Source organism: Tamandua tetradactyla, chromosome 21 (genome assembly GCF_023851605.1).
Source record: "Tamandua tetradactyla isolate mTamTet1 chromosome 21, mTamTet1.pri, whole genome shotgun sequence".
NCBI classification, from domain to species: domain Eukaryota; kingdom Metazoa; phylum Chordata; class Mammalia; order Pilosa; family Myrmecophagidae; genus Tamandua; species Tamandua tetradactyla.
Window position 1 is genome coordinate 13149227 of NC_135347.1, and position 15610 is coordinate 13164836.

Below are 15610 nucleotides of genomic sequence, written 5' to 3' on the forward strand. Positions count from 1 at the left end.
GGGGTGACAGGGTTGACAGGGAATTTTGAGATCAGCAGCAAGGGCTGAGTATCAAAAAACAACAGATGCTGAAGCTGCAATGACCAGTATCATTTTCTTAAGAGAACAATCATGAACTTGTCAGATGGCCAGGCTTTCATTGGTGTTTAGTGTCTATAAACAGCACCTTCAATTTATATTTTCGATTAAAGTTCTTAAAAATTAGGAGCTTTGACAGCATTGAGAATAGTACAAAAAAGTGCTAAAAATCCATTAGAAAAACCACAGGATGGAGGAAAAAAAAAAGCCAGGCCATGAAAGAAAAGGTTCAGAGGTCCCTGTTGGCACAGGGACAGATACCTGTAGTGTTCAACACTGCAGTGAAAACTATTTGCTTTCAAAAGGCAGAGGGTTTGAGGGGAGTATAGAGTGGGTCTGGTGGAGGCAAAAGCTTATCTCTTTCCCATTTCAGTTTGGGTATGGCTTTGAATTCAATCCAAGGACATCTCTCAGCTTGGAGAATGATTCAGCTCTGAACAGCGCCTCAGATCTGCTCTGGCTTTGCAGTACAGTAGCAAGAATATTCAATATATAATAGATTAAATTTCATCCAAAAAAGTAAAAAAAATTTCTTGCACCCCCTCCTCTAAAGTTAACCCATTGGAAACCCCCTGATACTATCTCAAACATTAGGGACTCCCAAATCAATAGGCCAAGCCCTTGATCTTGAGGCTTGCTCTTCTGAAGCTTACTTATGTAGCAGAGATGCTTAGCTTACCTATAGTTATGCCTAAGAGTTACTTCTGGAGGACCTCTTTTGTTGCTCAGATGTGGCCTCTCTCTCTCTAGGCCCAACTCTGCAAGTAAAATCATTACCCTCTCCCCCCTAAGTGGGACATGATGTCCAGGGATGAAAGTCTCCCTGGTGGCTTGGGAGATGATTTCCAGGAATGAGTCTGTTGTTGGCACTGTGCTATCAGCAATGCTATTCTGACAAAAAGAGGGAAAAGAAGTATAACTAATAAGATACCAGTGGCTGAGAGAGTTCAAATAGAGTCCAGAGACTATTCTGGAGGTTACTCTTACATAAGTATCAGCTATATACTGCTAATTACCATGGTTTGCAAACCCCAATCAAAACCATTCCTGTTAACCCTAAAGAACACCTAGGGCTCTATCTGAGAGTCTACAAAAGTTTCACACATTAAGATTACTTTCCAGAAACCTACAACCTCAAGATGGATCTTGGCCAGATAAGTTCTGAAAATCTAGAAGGGCCAGCCTCTCCAAGAACATCAACTAGTTCCATCCCCCTAACCCATATTGTTGACACCCCTTTCCAACAAGAAAAAGTTAGAATGGGCATAGCTCTAATACCCCTGAAGACTGGGAGAAGGATTAAAGGAGAAGGAGGATTTATAACAAAAAAGATAGGATTTAACAATTAAATATGGCAGTTGAATCATTATATTGATATCTTTTAGTCTCCAGTGTCTTGATGCAGCTAGACACAAGAACTTGAAATTGTGGAACTGTAACCCATACCAAACTCTGAAATCTGTTCTGCAACTACTTGTAACAATGCACTTTGAAATTTATTGCTTTTTTGTATACAAATTATATTGAACAATAAAAAATGCTAAAAAAAGAAAGTTAACCTATTGCTTGTGCTATTAATACCTGAAACTGGAAACCTAGATTCAAAAGACTGGAATTGACTCTTCACACCAAAATCAAAACAAAATATGAATAATTTGAGGTTTATGGCATATCATTTAAGTCAACACACATACCAGGAGAAAGGAGAAGAGGAAAAGGCGATACTGGAAGCAAAGCTTCCAACTGAACAACATTCAGTCTGGGAAGATGTTATACAAAGAGTGGAATGGAATATCAGGAAAAGCTCTGTAAGGTTTCAAGTGCACGTATCTGGAGGCACCAGATACCTCCATGGAACATCCAAGTACAGGGAGTGGAGGGAGACTGTGCTGGTTTGAAATGATGTATGTACCGTAGAAAAGCCATGTTTTAATCTTAATCCCATTTTGTAAAGGCAGCCACTTCTTCTAATTCCTATTCAGCACTATATGTTTGAAACTGTAATTAGATCATCTTTCTGGAGATGAGATTTAATCAAGAGTGGTTGTTAAACTGAATTAGCTGGAGGCATGTCTCTATCCATTTGGGTGGGTCGTGATTATTTTCTGAAGTCCTATAAAAGAGGAAACATTTTGGAGAATAAGAGATCTGAGAGAGGGCAGAGCAGAACAACATAGCCACGTGAAAGAGAGTCCACCAGCCACTGACCTTTGGAGATGAAGAAGGAAAATCCCTCCGGGGGAGTGTCATGAAACAAGAAGCCAGGAGAGAAAGCTAGCAGATGATGCCATGTTTGCCATGTGCCCTTCCAGCTGAGAGAGGAACTCTGTGTTCACCATGTGCCTTTCCGGAGGAGGTATCTTTCCCTGGATGCCTTTGATTGGACATTTCTATAGACTTGTTGTAGTTGGCACATTTTCCCGGCCTTAGAACTGTAAACTAGCAACTTTAAAAAGCCATTCTGTTTCTGGTATATTGCATTCCGGCAGATAGCAAGCTAGAACAGAGACCGTTCCTGTCATCCCAGTTTTAGAAGCTCCATGTCAAAGACAAGAGTGGCACTTGGCGAAATGATGCCCAGATGCCCAGTGCCACCGCACGTATAGTCTGGGGAGATACTTGAGCTCTCTGACCCTCGTTCATCTGCGCACCCCCTTCTTCCCAGCCTTGGATCACCTCCTGCTTGCCTAAGGTAAACTGAAAGGGTTTGTTTCTGTCCCAGGGAGAATCAAATTTCTTCCCATCTTCAAGCATCCCTGTGTAGTGCACCACGCAGTTCCGGCCGCGCTTGGAGGGGGCGCCCGTCTGCGGGGGAAGTCGGGCTCCACGCGCGCCCCTATAGCACGGACGTTGGACCAAAAGCAGAACTGGCGATAGCTGGGCCATTCTGCCTTGTCCCTCAGCGCTGCTGTGCCTGCGCGCGCTCTCTGCTTTCGCCGCCTTGTGTGCGCCAACCACCAAATGTTAAAGTAAAAAAAAAAACACAACTGAGGCACAGGTGAAGAGATTTGTCTGAGATCAGAGTTAGTTATAACTGAGAGGCATTTTGTTCCTATGCTTTTTCTAATATATCATTTCTCTGCCTTCTAGATGTTCAAAATGATTATCCTGTGTCACCCAAGTTAAAGTCAACAAAGATTTGATTATATTTGTCCACCCTGCTTAAAAAGGCCGAAATATACAGCTTTCTTCGCAGAAATTAAGATAAAATCGGTCTTATGGGGCTGGCTTGTTGGCAGACCCCCCAGGAGCTGTGCCTTGGTGCCCCTCCAGCCCCCCTCACTGGCTCAACACCTTCTCCAGACCCAATACGTAGGAGCCACTGCTACCATAAACTCTGCACTCATGAGGAGTCATAGCAAAGGACATTTCCAAGGTGCAATCCACGACCAAAAACAAAAACAGACCATCCTTGAAATCTCTAAAATCTGATAACAAACCAGAAAAATCCAAATATAAGCCACTTTGGAGAAAAGTATTTTACTTGGAGTTAACCTTCTGTCTCAATATCTGAAAAACTGCAAAAAGACTTTAAAGATCTTGGAAGACAAGTTGAAGAATTTTTCAGTAAAGATATCAGTTCTCTTATTTCAAATAAATAGGAAGCTAAATTTACACAATCCCTGGGTAGAATTCCTTCTGTACCGAGCCCAGAATCTGTGTATACTGCAGAAACCACTTCACCTAATCCCAGCTATTATGAAAGTTCATTTAAGTCTCCAGACTCAGTGTGTTTAAGCACAGAAAAATTATTAGTTGGAAAAGCTATCAAGGACCATGATTTTATTCCAAATAGTGCATTATCGAATGCCTTTATCATGGGGCGTAAAGATTCTTTAAATTGATGACATTAAATACTACATTGAACAAAAGAAAAAGGACTGTTTTTACTCAGGAAATCAAGCACTTTTGTGAGAGATATGGGAAAAAGAAGCACAGAAAAACATTAGTTTTTCTAGTACACAGAAAACAAAAACGGGTAAACTGAAAAAGCCTTTTGTAAAGGTGGAAGATATGAGTCAACTTTATAAGCCACTTTATCTTCAGTGGACAACATGCCTTCTATAAATCATTCTATTTGGAAGCCCTGTAGTCCATTTGATGTGAATAAACCATCTACCATACAAAAGCAAACTCAGGCTAAACTAAGAATCCAAACTGATGGTGATAAATATAGTGGGACCCCAATTCAATTCCATTCGAAAGGGAAGGAAAAAAAAAGAATATTGCAAATTGAATGTTGCTTACAGAAATATGAAGGTCCAGAAACGCATCTTCTAAGTGAACAACACAGAAACTTTGTACAGAGTAACCAGTAACAAATTGATGATATTGTATCTATATGGAAGGGACACACCTAAAAAGAAAAGAATAAAATACACTGTTGTATTCCTTTCTCCTGTTACTGCAAAGAAGACTAAACCAAGAGAACACCTGGAACTGCAATATACTTCTCAGAAGGACTCAGAGAAAATAAAGTTGTGCAGATGATCAAGCAAAATTTCCTGTGTAAATCAACCCAGGAATCAGAACATAAATTTATGTTTATTTCAGAACCCATCCCCTGCCCTTCAAGTGAACTGAGAGGACTTGATAAGAAAAAGACTAACAAATATTCTGTGTTAAATCCAGATGAAAATGACATAAAACAGAACTGTATGCAGCTGCCATCTCATAAACACAAACAAGGATGCATTCTTGATGTTTCTGAACATAAATGCATTATAAACAAAAGCGACTTAGAAGGACTAAGGGCAGATGTCTGTGTGGGCTATGGACATCTATACAATTTTCTAATTTCAATAAGAATTCTGCAGCTCAACTGAAACAAAGTTTTTATTTTTTTTACTGTGGTTTTTTTGTAGAAAAGGATCTAAAGGAAAAGAACCTTAATTCAACATTTGTTCATGATTCTGGTCTGATAGTAGTAAACAGTTCACAAGAGCACCTTAACAATTCAGGCAAACACACCATCCTATAGTGCTCTCATGGAGCCAAATGATTGTAACACCAAGCGTATGGATAGTTCAGCTTCTGGTAAAATCCATCAGAAAGTAAAAATATTATTAGGAAGAAATAAAAAAGAAAATCTGGAACCAAATGTGGAATCAGACAAGAAAAGAACTGAGTTTCTTACTACACAAGAAGAAAACAGAATTTGTCGTTCACCAGTACAAGCTTTACTGGACTTACTTGAAACTAGTGAAGAAAAATCAGAATTTGGGGGCTTCAGAGGTTTATTAGACAGGGTTCTCTAGAGAAACATAACAGAATGTATTTGTAAACATAAGATTTATAAAATTGTCTCATGCAACTGTGGGAATGCAAGAGTCCCAAATCCATAGGGCAAATTGCAAGGCTAGAAACTCCAATGAAGGCTCTCGACGAACTCCATAGGAGAGGCTCACTGGCTCAAGAAGAAGTGATAATTTTGCTCTTCTCCTGTAAAAGTTCAACTGATTGGCTCAAACCCAAATGATCGAATTATACCATTTGTGGAGGAACGCCTTTAGTTGATCATGGATGTAATTAGCCACAGCTGCAATCAGCTGACTGATCACTTAATAAACCAGCCTCTGGTTTAACAACCAGCCAAGAAATATCCTTGCAGCAATGGTTAGGCCAGTGCTTGCTTGTCCAGATGACTGGGCACCATCACCTGACCAAGTTAACAACAGGACCCAACTATCACAGTCCAGTCCTTATCAACTTGACAACTATACATGTAATCTTGAAACATGCTTAATTTCTGAATAGAATGCAATAAGAGACATATGTTTTGCCAAACAATGTGTAACTTTCCTGTGTACGATTGGAAATGCACTAAATCTCTCCAGAATATGGTGCAAGTTCTTAAATAACAGTCACTCTTAAACTTGATATCCTATAACTTAAATACTGTAACATGAAAAATATAACATATATGATAAGAAGAAAACAAGATATTTGCTAATGTACAAACATAATCATAACAAAACAAGGAGGAAATTTTCATCCCCTCACAGTCCTTGTTTCTGTAACTGATCAAATGGTTGTAGTTCATATTATCACTACTACCTTCTTCTACTACCCGTTTCATGTTCCCTTTACCCTCAGCAGATACTTCAACTGGCCGTGGTTCTTTGCCTGGTGGGGTGACCCAAACCTTCATTCCTGAAGTTTCTGGGCCATTGGTAGTCCTGCCTGGATTGGGTTGTTGCAGTTTTCCATTGACTTTAATCACAGGGCATGGTAGTACTAGGAGACCCCCTAGGGGATCTCCTGTAGTCCAGGAAAACTCTTCTTTATTTCCATTGTGTAGTTGCAGTCCTATTTCCCCTTTGTGGGTGACACCACCTATGTCAGTAATTCTTTGTCCTGCAAAGAATAGGCGTGAGAAGAAAAATCTTTGACACAAAGTCAAAAAGCAAGGACGTCTCTGTCCCAAGAGAGATCCACAGACTCAAGTTTATTTTCTGCTAGCTATTTATTGGGTAAAGAGGCTATGTGGAGTTAAGCTAACCATTGAACCCCAGGGGAGATTCCTGTTTGACTTGAGGAGGTATCTTTAATTTTAAGAACAAAGCAGGAATTTCCCCTGCTTTGAGTAGGAGGGCTATGAGTGAGTAGTAGTGAGTAGTAGGAGTAGTATTTCCCCTGTGAGTAGGAGGCTATGTTCCAGATAAGCAAATAAACAAAGCAGACAGATTTGCAAGTGACACAACAAAGCAGACAAACATCTTAAACTGCTTTCAGCTCAACAAATGAATAGGCAGACATCTTTTGTTGCTCAGATATGGCCTCTCTCTCCAGCCAACACGACTGAGCAGTCTCACCACCCTCTCCCTCTCTGCGTGGGACATGACTCCCAGGGGTGTGGACCTTCCTGGCAACGTGGGACAGAGATCCCAGAATGAGCTGAGACTAAGCATCAAGGGACTGAGGAAAACCCTAGAATGAGCTAAGAGTTAACATCAAGGGATTGAGAGAACCTTCTTGACCAAAGGGGGAATAGTGAAATGAGACTAAGTGTCAATGGCTGAGAGATTCCAAACAGAATTGAGAGGTTATCCTGGAGGTTATTCTTATGCATTAAGTAAATATCACCTTGTTATCCAAGATGTAACGGAGAGGCTGGAGGGAACTGCCTGAAAATGTAGAGCTGTGTTCCAGTAGCCATGTTTCTTGATGATAACTGTATAATGATATAGCTTTCACAATGTGACTGTGTGATTGTGAAAACCTTGTGTCTGATGCTCCTTTTATCTACCTTGTCAACAAAGGAATAGAACATATGGAATAAAAATAAATAATAGGTGGAACAAATGTTAAAATAAATTTAGTTTGAAATGCTAGTGATGAATGAAAGTGAGGGGTAAGGGGTATGGTATGTATAATCTTTTTTTTTCTCTGTTACCGTTTTATTTCTTTTTCTGTTGTCTTTTTATTTCTTTTTCTGAATTGATGCAAATGTTCTAAGAAATGATGAATATGCAACTATGTGATGATATTAAGAATTACTGCTTGTATATGTAGAATGGAATGATATCTTAATGTTTTGTTTGTTGTTAATTTTTTTTTAATTAATAAAAAAAAAATGAATAGGCAGACAAGTGCAGTGGTTTTCCACTGCTTGAGGACATGCAAACACAGGGCAAGCTTACAAATGCTTTAACCATTTCCTCCCCACACCCTTAATAGTAAGGATTCAGAGCCATGAAAAGCCCAAATTAACCAGGCAGCAGTCTTAACTTCCAGTTCAATGAAATGTTGTGTCTCCTGGTAGGAGCACTCCTCCTTTTGGAATAAAGACCTATAGATGAGCAGAGCTTAAGGTTTCAGGGTCAAGAAGCAAATATTTTTCTAGTGGACCACTAAGGGTGATAGTGAGTAGTGCCACTCCCATTCCCACCCCTTGATTCCTGGACCCGTGAATCCTGGCTATGAGAGAAATAGCACCATAGAGTGGAAACTGATTTAGAGCATACACAGCCTCCTAGAGAACATCACCTCAGCCCTGCAAGGTATTGCCATCTAGTTGGCACTATAATTGGGTCTTCAAAAGGACATTCCACACTTCCATCAACCCAAATGCCACTGGATGATAGGGACATGATGAGACCAGAAATTCCCATAAACATATGCCATTCCCACACTTCATTTGCTGTGAAGTGGGTTCGTTTATCAGAAGCAATGCTGTGTGGAATACTGTGATGGTGGATCCACAGATAATAGTTTTGGCAGAAGCACTGTGTACAGGGAAGGCAAATCCATATCCAGAGTATGTATCTACTCCATTTAAAACAAATCGCTGCCCCTTCCATGATGGAAGTGGTCCAGTATAATCAACCTGCCACCAGGTAGCAGACTGATCACCTTGTTGAATGGTGCCATATTGGGTCCTGAGTGTGGATCTCTGTTGCTTGTAGATTGGGCACTCAGCTGTGGCCATAGCAAGGTCAGCCATAGTGAGTGGAAGTCCATCTTGCTGAACCCATGCATAACCTCCATCCCTGACACCATGCCACTTTGTTCATGAGCCCATTGGGCAGGAGTGGTGGGAGAAAGAGGATGACTTTTATCCACAGAACAGGTCATCTTACCCACTTGATTATTGAAATCTTCCTCTGTTTAAGCCTCCCTCTGGTGAGCATTCACATAGAACATAAATATCTTCATGTTTTTTACCCACTCAGAAAGATCTATCCCAAAACCTCTTTGTCACCAATTTTCTAATCATGCTCCTTCCAAGTCACTGACTATACAGCCAAACAGTTATCAATAACCCATGAGTCAGCATACAAATGTACCTCTGGCCAGTTATCCTTCTGTGCTAATTTGAAAGTGTTGGGTATCAGAAAAGCCATGTCCTTTAATCCTGATTCAATATTGTAGGGTGGAAACCATTTGATTAGATTATCTCCACAGAGATGTAGTCTGACAGTTATGGGTGTGGCCTTTTGGTTAGATAAAATTGTGACTCAATCCATTCAAAATGAGTATTAATTAGTCTTTTAAAAGGGGAAACATTTTGAAGAAATGTCAGATGCAGATGCTTGGAGAATAGCTGCTTCAAAGCTGAAGATGTTTGATGCCTGGTGTGCTGACAGAGAGAGCAGATGCCTAGACATGGGCAGAGCCCAACAGATGTCACCACGTGCCTTCCCATGAGATGCTAAGAAAGCCAGAACCCAGAGTTGTGTTCCAGAGGAACTAAGTGAAGGCCCACAAGTGCTTAGAGAGGAAACCACTGGCATGAGAAGCTGGAAGCAACAAACCTAGAAGGACCAGTTTATTATACTCCATTGTCATCCTCCAAGACCCATCTATTTTCTGCACAAGCCAAATAGGAGAGTTGAATGGGGATGTGGTGGGAATCATCATTCCTTCATCCTCCACATCCTTAAAAGTGGCACTAATCTCAGCCACATGCCTTCCCAGATCAGCCTCCCTTGAACCAAGATATCTTTTTCTGGATGCCTTCATTTGGACATGCTTATGGCCTTAGAATTATAAATATATAATGTAATAAATTCCCTTTATAAAATTCATTCCATTTCTGGTATAGTACATTCCAGCAGCTTTAGCAAACCAAAACATCTTCCAAGCAAAATGAACAACCAAGTGAAATGCTCAAAGTTCCACCCATTGAGAGGATTTCTTCTCACCACTGTCCTTCAAGGACATCCCAGAAATGGGCTGTTATGCTGCAGCTGTCCAATTTTAGGTGGTACCTGCATATCATGCAGAGCCATATGTAAACCAGGCTCAACTTTCTCTTCCTCAGTCAACTGACTGTAAGAAACTCCTCAAAGGCTATAGCTCTGTGCTGGGAAAGAGAAGGTAATGTGGCAGGAGTACAGGCCATGGGCATTTGGGCTACTTCCTCATGTAACTTACAGTGCCTTCAGGAACTGTTCGTGCCCTATTTTGAATATACCATTTCCATTTTATGATGGAGTGCTGCTGTGCACACCCAACTTTATGGCTTGGTGGGTCAGACAACACCAAGCTCATGATAGGCAACTCAGGTCTCATGGTAACTTGGTGGCCCATGGTTAAGCATTCAGTTCCTACTAAGGCCCAGTAGTAGGCTAAAAGCTGTTTCTCAAAGGGGAATAGTTATCTGCAGTTGAGTGATAAGGCTTTACTCCAAAATCCTAAGGGACTGCATTCTTATTCTTTTATAGGGGACTGACAATTGGCTCCAGACATCATATTTGCCACTGACACTTCTAGCACCACTGGATCTGCTGGATTATATGCCCAAATGGCACAGCAGCTTGCACTGCAGCCTGGACCTCTTGCAGAGCCTTCTGTTGTTCTGGTCACCACTCAAAACAAACAGCTTTCTAGTCACTTGGTAAATGGTCCTGAGTAGCACACTCAGATGAGGAATATGTTGTCTCCAAAATCCAAAGAGGTCAACTAGGAATTGTACCTCTTTTTTGGTCATATGAGGGACCAGATGAAACAGCTCATCCTTCACCTTAAAAGGGCTATTTCAACATGTCTTATGCCACTGGACACCTAGAAATTTCAGTGAGGTGGAGAGCCCCTGTATTTTGTTGGATTTATCTCCAACACACAAATCCTTTACCAATAAGTCTAGAGTAGTTGCTACTTCTTGCTCACTAGGTCCAATCAACATGATAGCATCAATATAAGAGACCAGTGTGGTGTCTTATGAGAGGGGGAAATGATCAAGTCCCCTGCAGACAGGATTATGTCATAGGGCTGGAGAAATGATATACCCCTGACGTAGGACATGAAGGTATACTGCTGGCCTTGCCAGCTGAATGCAAACTGTCTCTGTTGGTCCTTATTGACAGCTATTGAGAAAGAAGCATTTGCCAAACCAATAGCTGCATATCAGGTACCAGGGGATGTGCTGATTTGCTCAAGCAATGATACCACATCTGGAACAGCAGCTGCAATTGAAGTCACCACCTGGTTGAGTTTATGATCATCCACTGTCATCCTCCAAGACCAATCTGTTTTATGCACAGGTAAAATAGGAGAGTTGAATGGGGATGAGATGGGAATAATCATTCCTGTGTCCTTCACATCCCTAAGAGTGGCACTAATCTCTGCAATCCCTTCAGAAATCCAATATTGCTTCTGATTTACTATCTTACTAGGTAGGAACAGTTCTCGTATCTTCCACTTGGCCTTTCCTACCATCATAGGCCCCAACCCACAAATCAGGAAACTAAGGTGGGGATCCTGCCTGTTGCTGAGTATGTTGATTCCAATTAGACATTCTGGAATTGGGGAAATAACCACAGAATAGGTCCTGGGACCCACTGGACCTATGAGATGCAACTAAGCTAACACTCCATTGATCACCTGCTCTCCATTAGCTCCTACTCTGCCTGGTGGACCAGAGTGATGCTTTGGGTCTCTTGGAATTAATGTCCCTTATGAGCCAGTGTCTAGTAATCCCCCCAATATCTGATCATTTCCTTTTCCCCAAAGCACAGTCATCCTGGTAAAAGACCTTCTCCTTAGGGAAGGCTAGGAGGAAGTTTAATAGTATAAATTTTGGGCACTTTAATAGGATCCTTCCCCAAGGGTACCCAGCTTTCCCCTCATTTGAGGGGCTCTGGGTCTTTAAACTGTCTCAAGTCTGGGAACTGATTAAGGTGCTGTGATTCTCTATTTTTATAATTCAAGTTAGATGTTTGTTCACTTATTCTAGAATTCTTCTGCTTATACAGTTGAAACCAGAAATTAGAAGACTGCCCATGCATTTTACTTCTAGGTAAAATGATCTACTAGCCAACATCATAAGTCTCTTTGAGTCAGGTTATTTTGACTGCTGCTTTGAATCTGCTGTCCATTATGGTAGCCACATTCACCTTGTCTGTGGTGATTAACTGTCTCCACATGGCATTTATGAACTTGGAATCCAACCATCCCCATTGTGTTTAAGGATTCCAGCTCAGTGACAGAAATTTGCACAGTAATATCTGACCTACAGAGAAGGGAGGCTACAGTCCTTAAGGGACAATGGAAATAGTCACACAAATTTAATCCCCAAAGTTTTGGTAAAAGGTGTGTCCTCTGGACATTCCTGAGGTGTATGAACAGGCTTTCCATGATAAATCTAATCTAACATTCCAATCTCTCTAAGCCTTTGGATCCCCTTATCTACATTATGCCAGAGCAGTTCTGGTATTTTGACCTCAGGTAAGGTTGGTCACCTTTTGATCCATATTTCAGCCACAAGCTGTTAATGCCCCTTCTAATCCCTACAGCTACAACATTGAATGCAGAATCTCTGCTTAGTGGGCCCATATCAAAAAATGCAGCTTGGTGAACTTTATACTTTTCCACCATTATCTGACACCCTTAATATCTATTTCCACATATATTCACCTGATTTCTGTCTATATATGGGAAAACTCATTTAGCTTTTTTGGAGTATAGTGTACCTCCACATGGGTCATGCTTTGTACTTCACCTTTAAGGGCCTATTGAGACTTTAGTCTAGTTATAGGTCTTGAAGAAAAGGGGTGGTGGGGCTAGGCCATGAAAAGAACTGGAAGTGTTTTTCAAGCCAATTACCTCAGGGCATTCCATTGCAGTTTCATCTGGCGAAACAGGATTAATCACTCCAGACAGAGGAGCGAGGGCTGTTTGTCCAGGGAAGGTGGTTACAGGTTTAGTAGGCACTAAATGGTTAATCTCTTTAGGTGGAGGGTGGATGACTGACTCCTCAGGAAGGACTGGAGTCCGGGAAATTATTTCCTTAAGGCAGGCTGGAGGTTGGGTAGCTGTCTCCTCAGGGCAGAGTGGATGTTGGTTGGCTGTTTCTTCAGGACAGGCTGGAGGTGTTGGGGGGGAGCTGTTTCCTCAGGACAGACCTTTACAGGTCTATTTAACAAAGGCTTAGCAGATTCTAGGATTTCCATGTCCCTCCTGCCATCTTTATCAAGCCATAAGTCCCCATCCCAAGTTTCAGGAGCCCATTCTTTTCCAATTAATGATCTTTTAACAGCAGACACCCTGAGAGGTTGAGAATTTAGCTTATCTTGTGTTCTAGTTTGCTAGCTTCTGGATTGCAACATGCCAGAGATGGATTGGCTTTTAATAAAAGGGGATTTATTTAGTTAAAAATGTATAGTTCTTCAGAGGAAAGGCAGCTAACTTCCAACTGAGGTTCTTTCTTAACACGGGAAGGCACAGGGCAATCTCTGCTGGCCTTCTTTCCAGGCTTCTGGATGCCAACAACTTCCCCAGGGTGATTCCCTTCTGCATCTCCAAAGGCCTGGGCTGAGCTGTGAGTGCTGAGATGAGGTATGCTGAGCTGCTTTGGCTGTGCTACGTTGAGCTCTCTCATTTAAGCACCAGCCAATTAAATCAAACATCCTTCATTACCTTAGGTACGCCTCCTGGCCAACTGCAGATGTAATCAGCAACAGATGAGGTTCACATACCATTGACTTGTGTCCACAGCAATAGAACTAGGCACCTTCATCTGGCCAAGTTGACACCTGGATCTAACTACCACACCTTGTAAATCTGCTACTCACACAATAAGACTCTGCATTTGGTTTTCAGAGATCTCAAATCTGCAATCACAGGAAATTAGATTTTCTTTCAGAGCACACATAGAAACTCTTACATCTTTCATTTAAGTTGCAAACTGAGGCCATCAGTTCATCCCTTTGTCTCAAACTGTATCCAGCATATCTAAGAACAACCAGCCAACATCATTTTACCCCTTGACTTCACAAAACTCCATTACGGTGTCAAAAACAACCTCACCCAAGGCCTTGCCTCATATAAGTGTACAACTAGAGTCAAAACGTGATATTTTGAATATCTGTATTGCCAACTCATGCCATAGACTCTCAGTACCATCTTGACTGTTGGAAACAGAGTCATTAGTGCCTTTGAGTCTCATCAGAGTAGAAAACTAATTATAGAAGGCCATTTTAAAGATTCTGTTTCTCAAGAGCTACTCCCGGTACCAAGCTGTATTAATCAGGGTTCTCTGGAGGAACAGAACCAACAAGAGATATCTGTAAATATAAGATTTATAAAAATGTCTCACACAGCCATGGGATTGTAGGATTCCAAAATCCATAGGGTACCCTGTGAGGCTGGCAACTCCAATAAAGGGTCTCCATAAACTCCATAGGAGAGGCTGGCTAGCTGAAGAAGAAGTGAAAATTCCTTCTTCTCCCTTAATCTTCAACCTATTGGAACAAATCCAGCTGATTGGATTATCTTGTTTGCAGGAGACGTGCCCTTAGTTGATCATGAATATAATCAGCCACAGCTGTAATCAACTCACTGATAGTTTAATGCACCAGCCTTCTGGTTTATCAGCCAGCCATGAAATATCCTTGCAGTAACAGGCCACTGCGTGCCTGACCAGACAACTGGGCACCATCACCTGGCCAAGTTGACACCAGGACCTAACTATCACAACAACCTAGACTGAAAATAGTGGCATGTGTGATTTTATAGATATTTGGAGAGAAGAAAGTTTAAATGTTCTGTTGTCAATATTTTTCTCTTCCCTTTCCACTTCTAAATTTACTGGCTTTTAGTCTTTAAACAATTTATACTTTTCAGAAATGATAAGGATCATATTCTTGAAATTTTTATAAATATGTATAGAAATTCTTAGATTTTTTTTGCCAACTTTGTTTACAGAACTAAATGTAAATGTGAATAATAAAGTTTTTGTTTGCATTTTTCTACCAAAAAAATCCATTTTATGATTCTTTAAATTTTGTTGTAGAATAAATTCTCCAAAATTTATTTAAATAGTGGTGCTCATTCCCTGATACATTACAAGTTGTTGTTTAAAGAAAAAGTTGCAAATTACATGAAAATTTTTAAAAAGTCTGCTTTCTCCCCTATGTTCCACCTCTTAACATGGGAGCTATATCCATTAGCATAGAGTCAGCTTCAAGAATGTTATTGCTAAGCCCAGGAATCATTTCCAAAACTAAAGGTCTGGGAAAGATAAAATTATTGTGTATAACATAAATATTTGAATCCAAATCAAATCTGTCTTTCAAGATAAAATCAAAAGTCTATGATTTCCTGTGCTTTTTGGCTGACTATATAACCAGTTTTCCAACTATCCAATGACTTTATAATTCATATCATAAGGCTGCTTTTTGAATTATACTGTGCATTATTAAAGCTCCTTGGTGTGGATAGTAAGGTTCATTTGAAACCCCCCCCCACCACCCATATAATATAAACTTACCATTGCTCCAAATGTCCCTTTTATTTCTGGGATTTGGGGAGCTTTTCTATCTAAATGCTCAAGATAGGCTTGAGTTAGCAAGAATTTAATTTGTCAGAGTTGTACTGGGGTCATAATATACCTACAAACTGTGCAGTCTTCATTTTCCTTTATCCACTAAGTTGAAATTCTGTTTGAAAGCTGTAATTGCATGGAATTTCACCAAAAAAAGGATACTTTTGTAGTGTCAAGAAATCTTTACATTAGAAAAATGCTACCTTTTTTTTTCTAAAATTGTCATAGAAATATTTCTTTCTAATCTGTTAACTTCCTGTGCCA

At 40.6% G+C, this 15610-nt stretch overlaps 2 pseudogenes; one reads left to right on the top strand and one right to left on the bottom strand.

The window, feature by feature from the left end:
* Positions 1 to 2596: 2596 nt before the first annotated feature.
* Positions 2597 to 2832, bottom strand: LOC143665152 (peptidyl-prolyl cis-trans isomerase FKBP1A-like; annotated as a pseudogene).
* Positions 2833 to 3922: 1090 nt separating this feature from the next.
* LOC143665153 (protein DBF4 homolog A-like) lies at positions 3923 to 14621 on the top strand (annotated as a pseudogene).
* Positions 14622 to 15610: the final 989 nt, after the last annotated feature.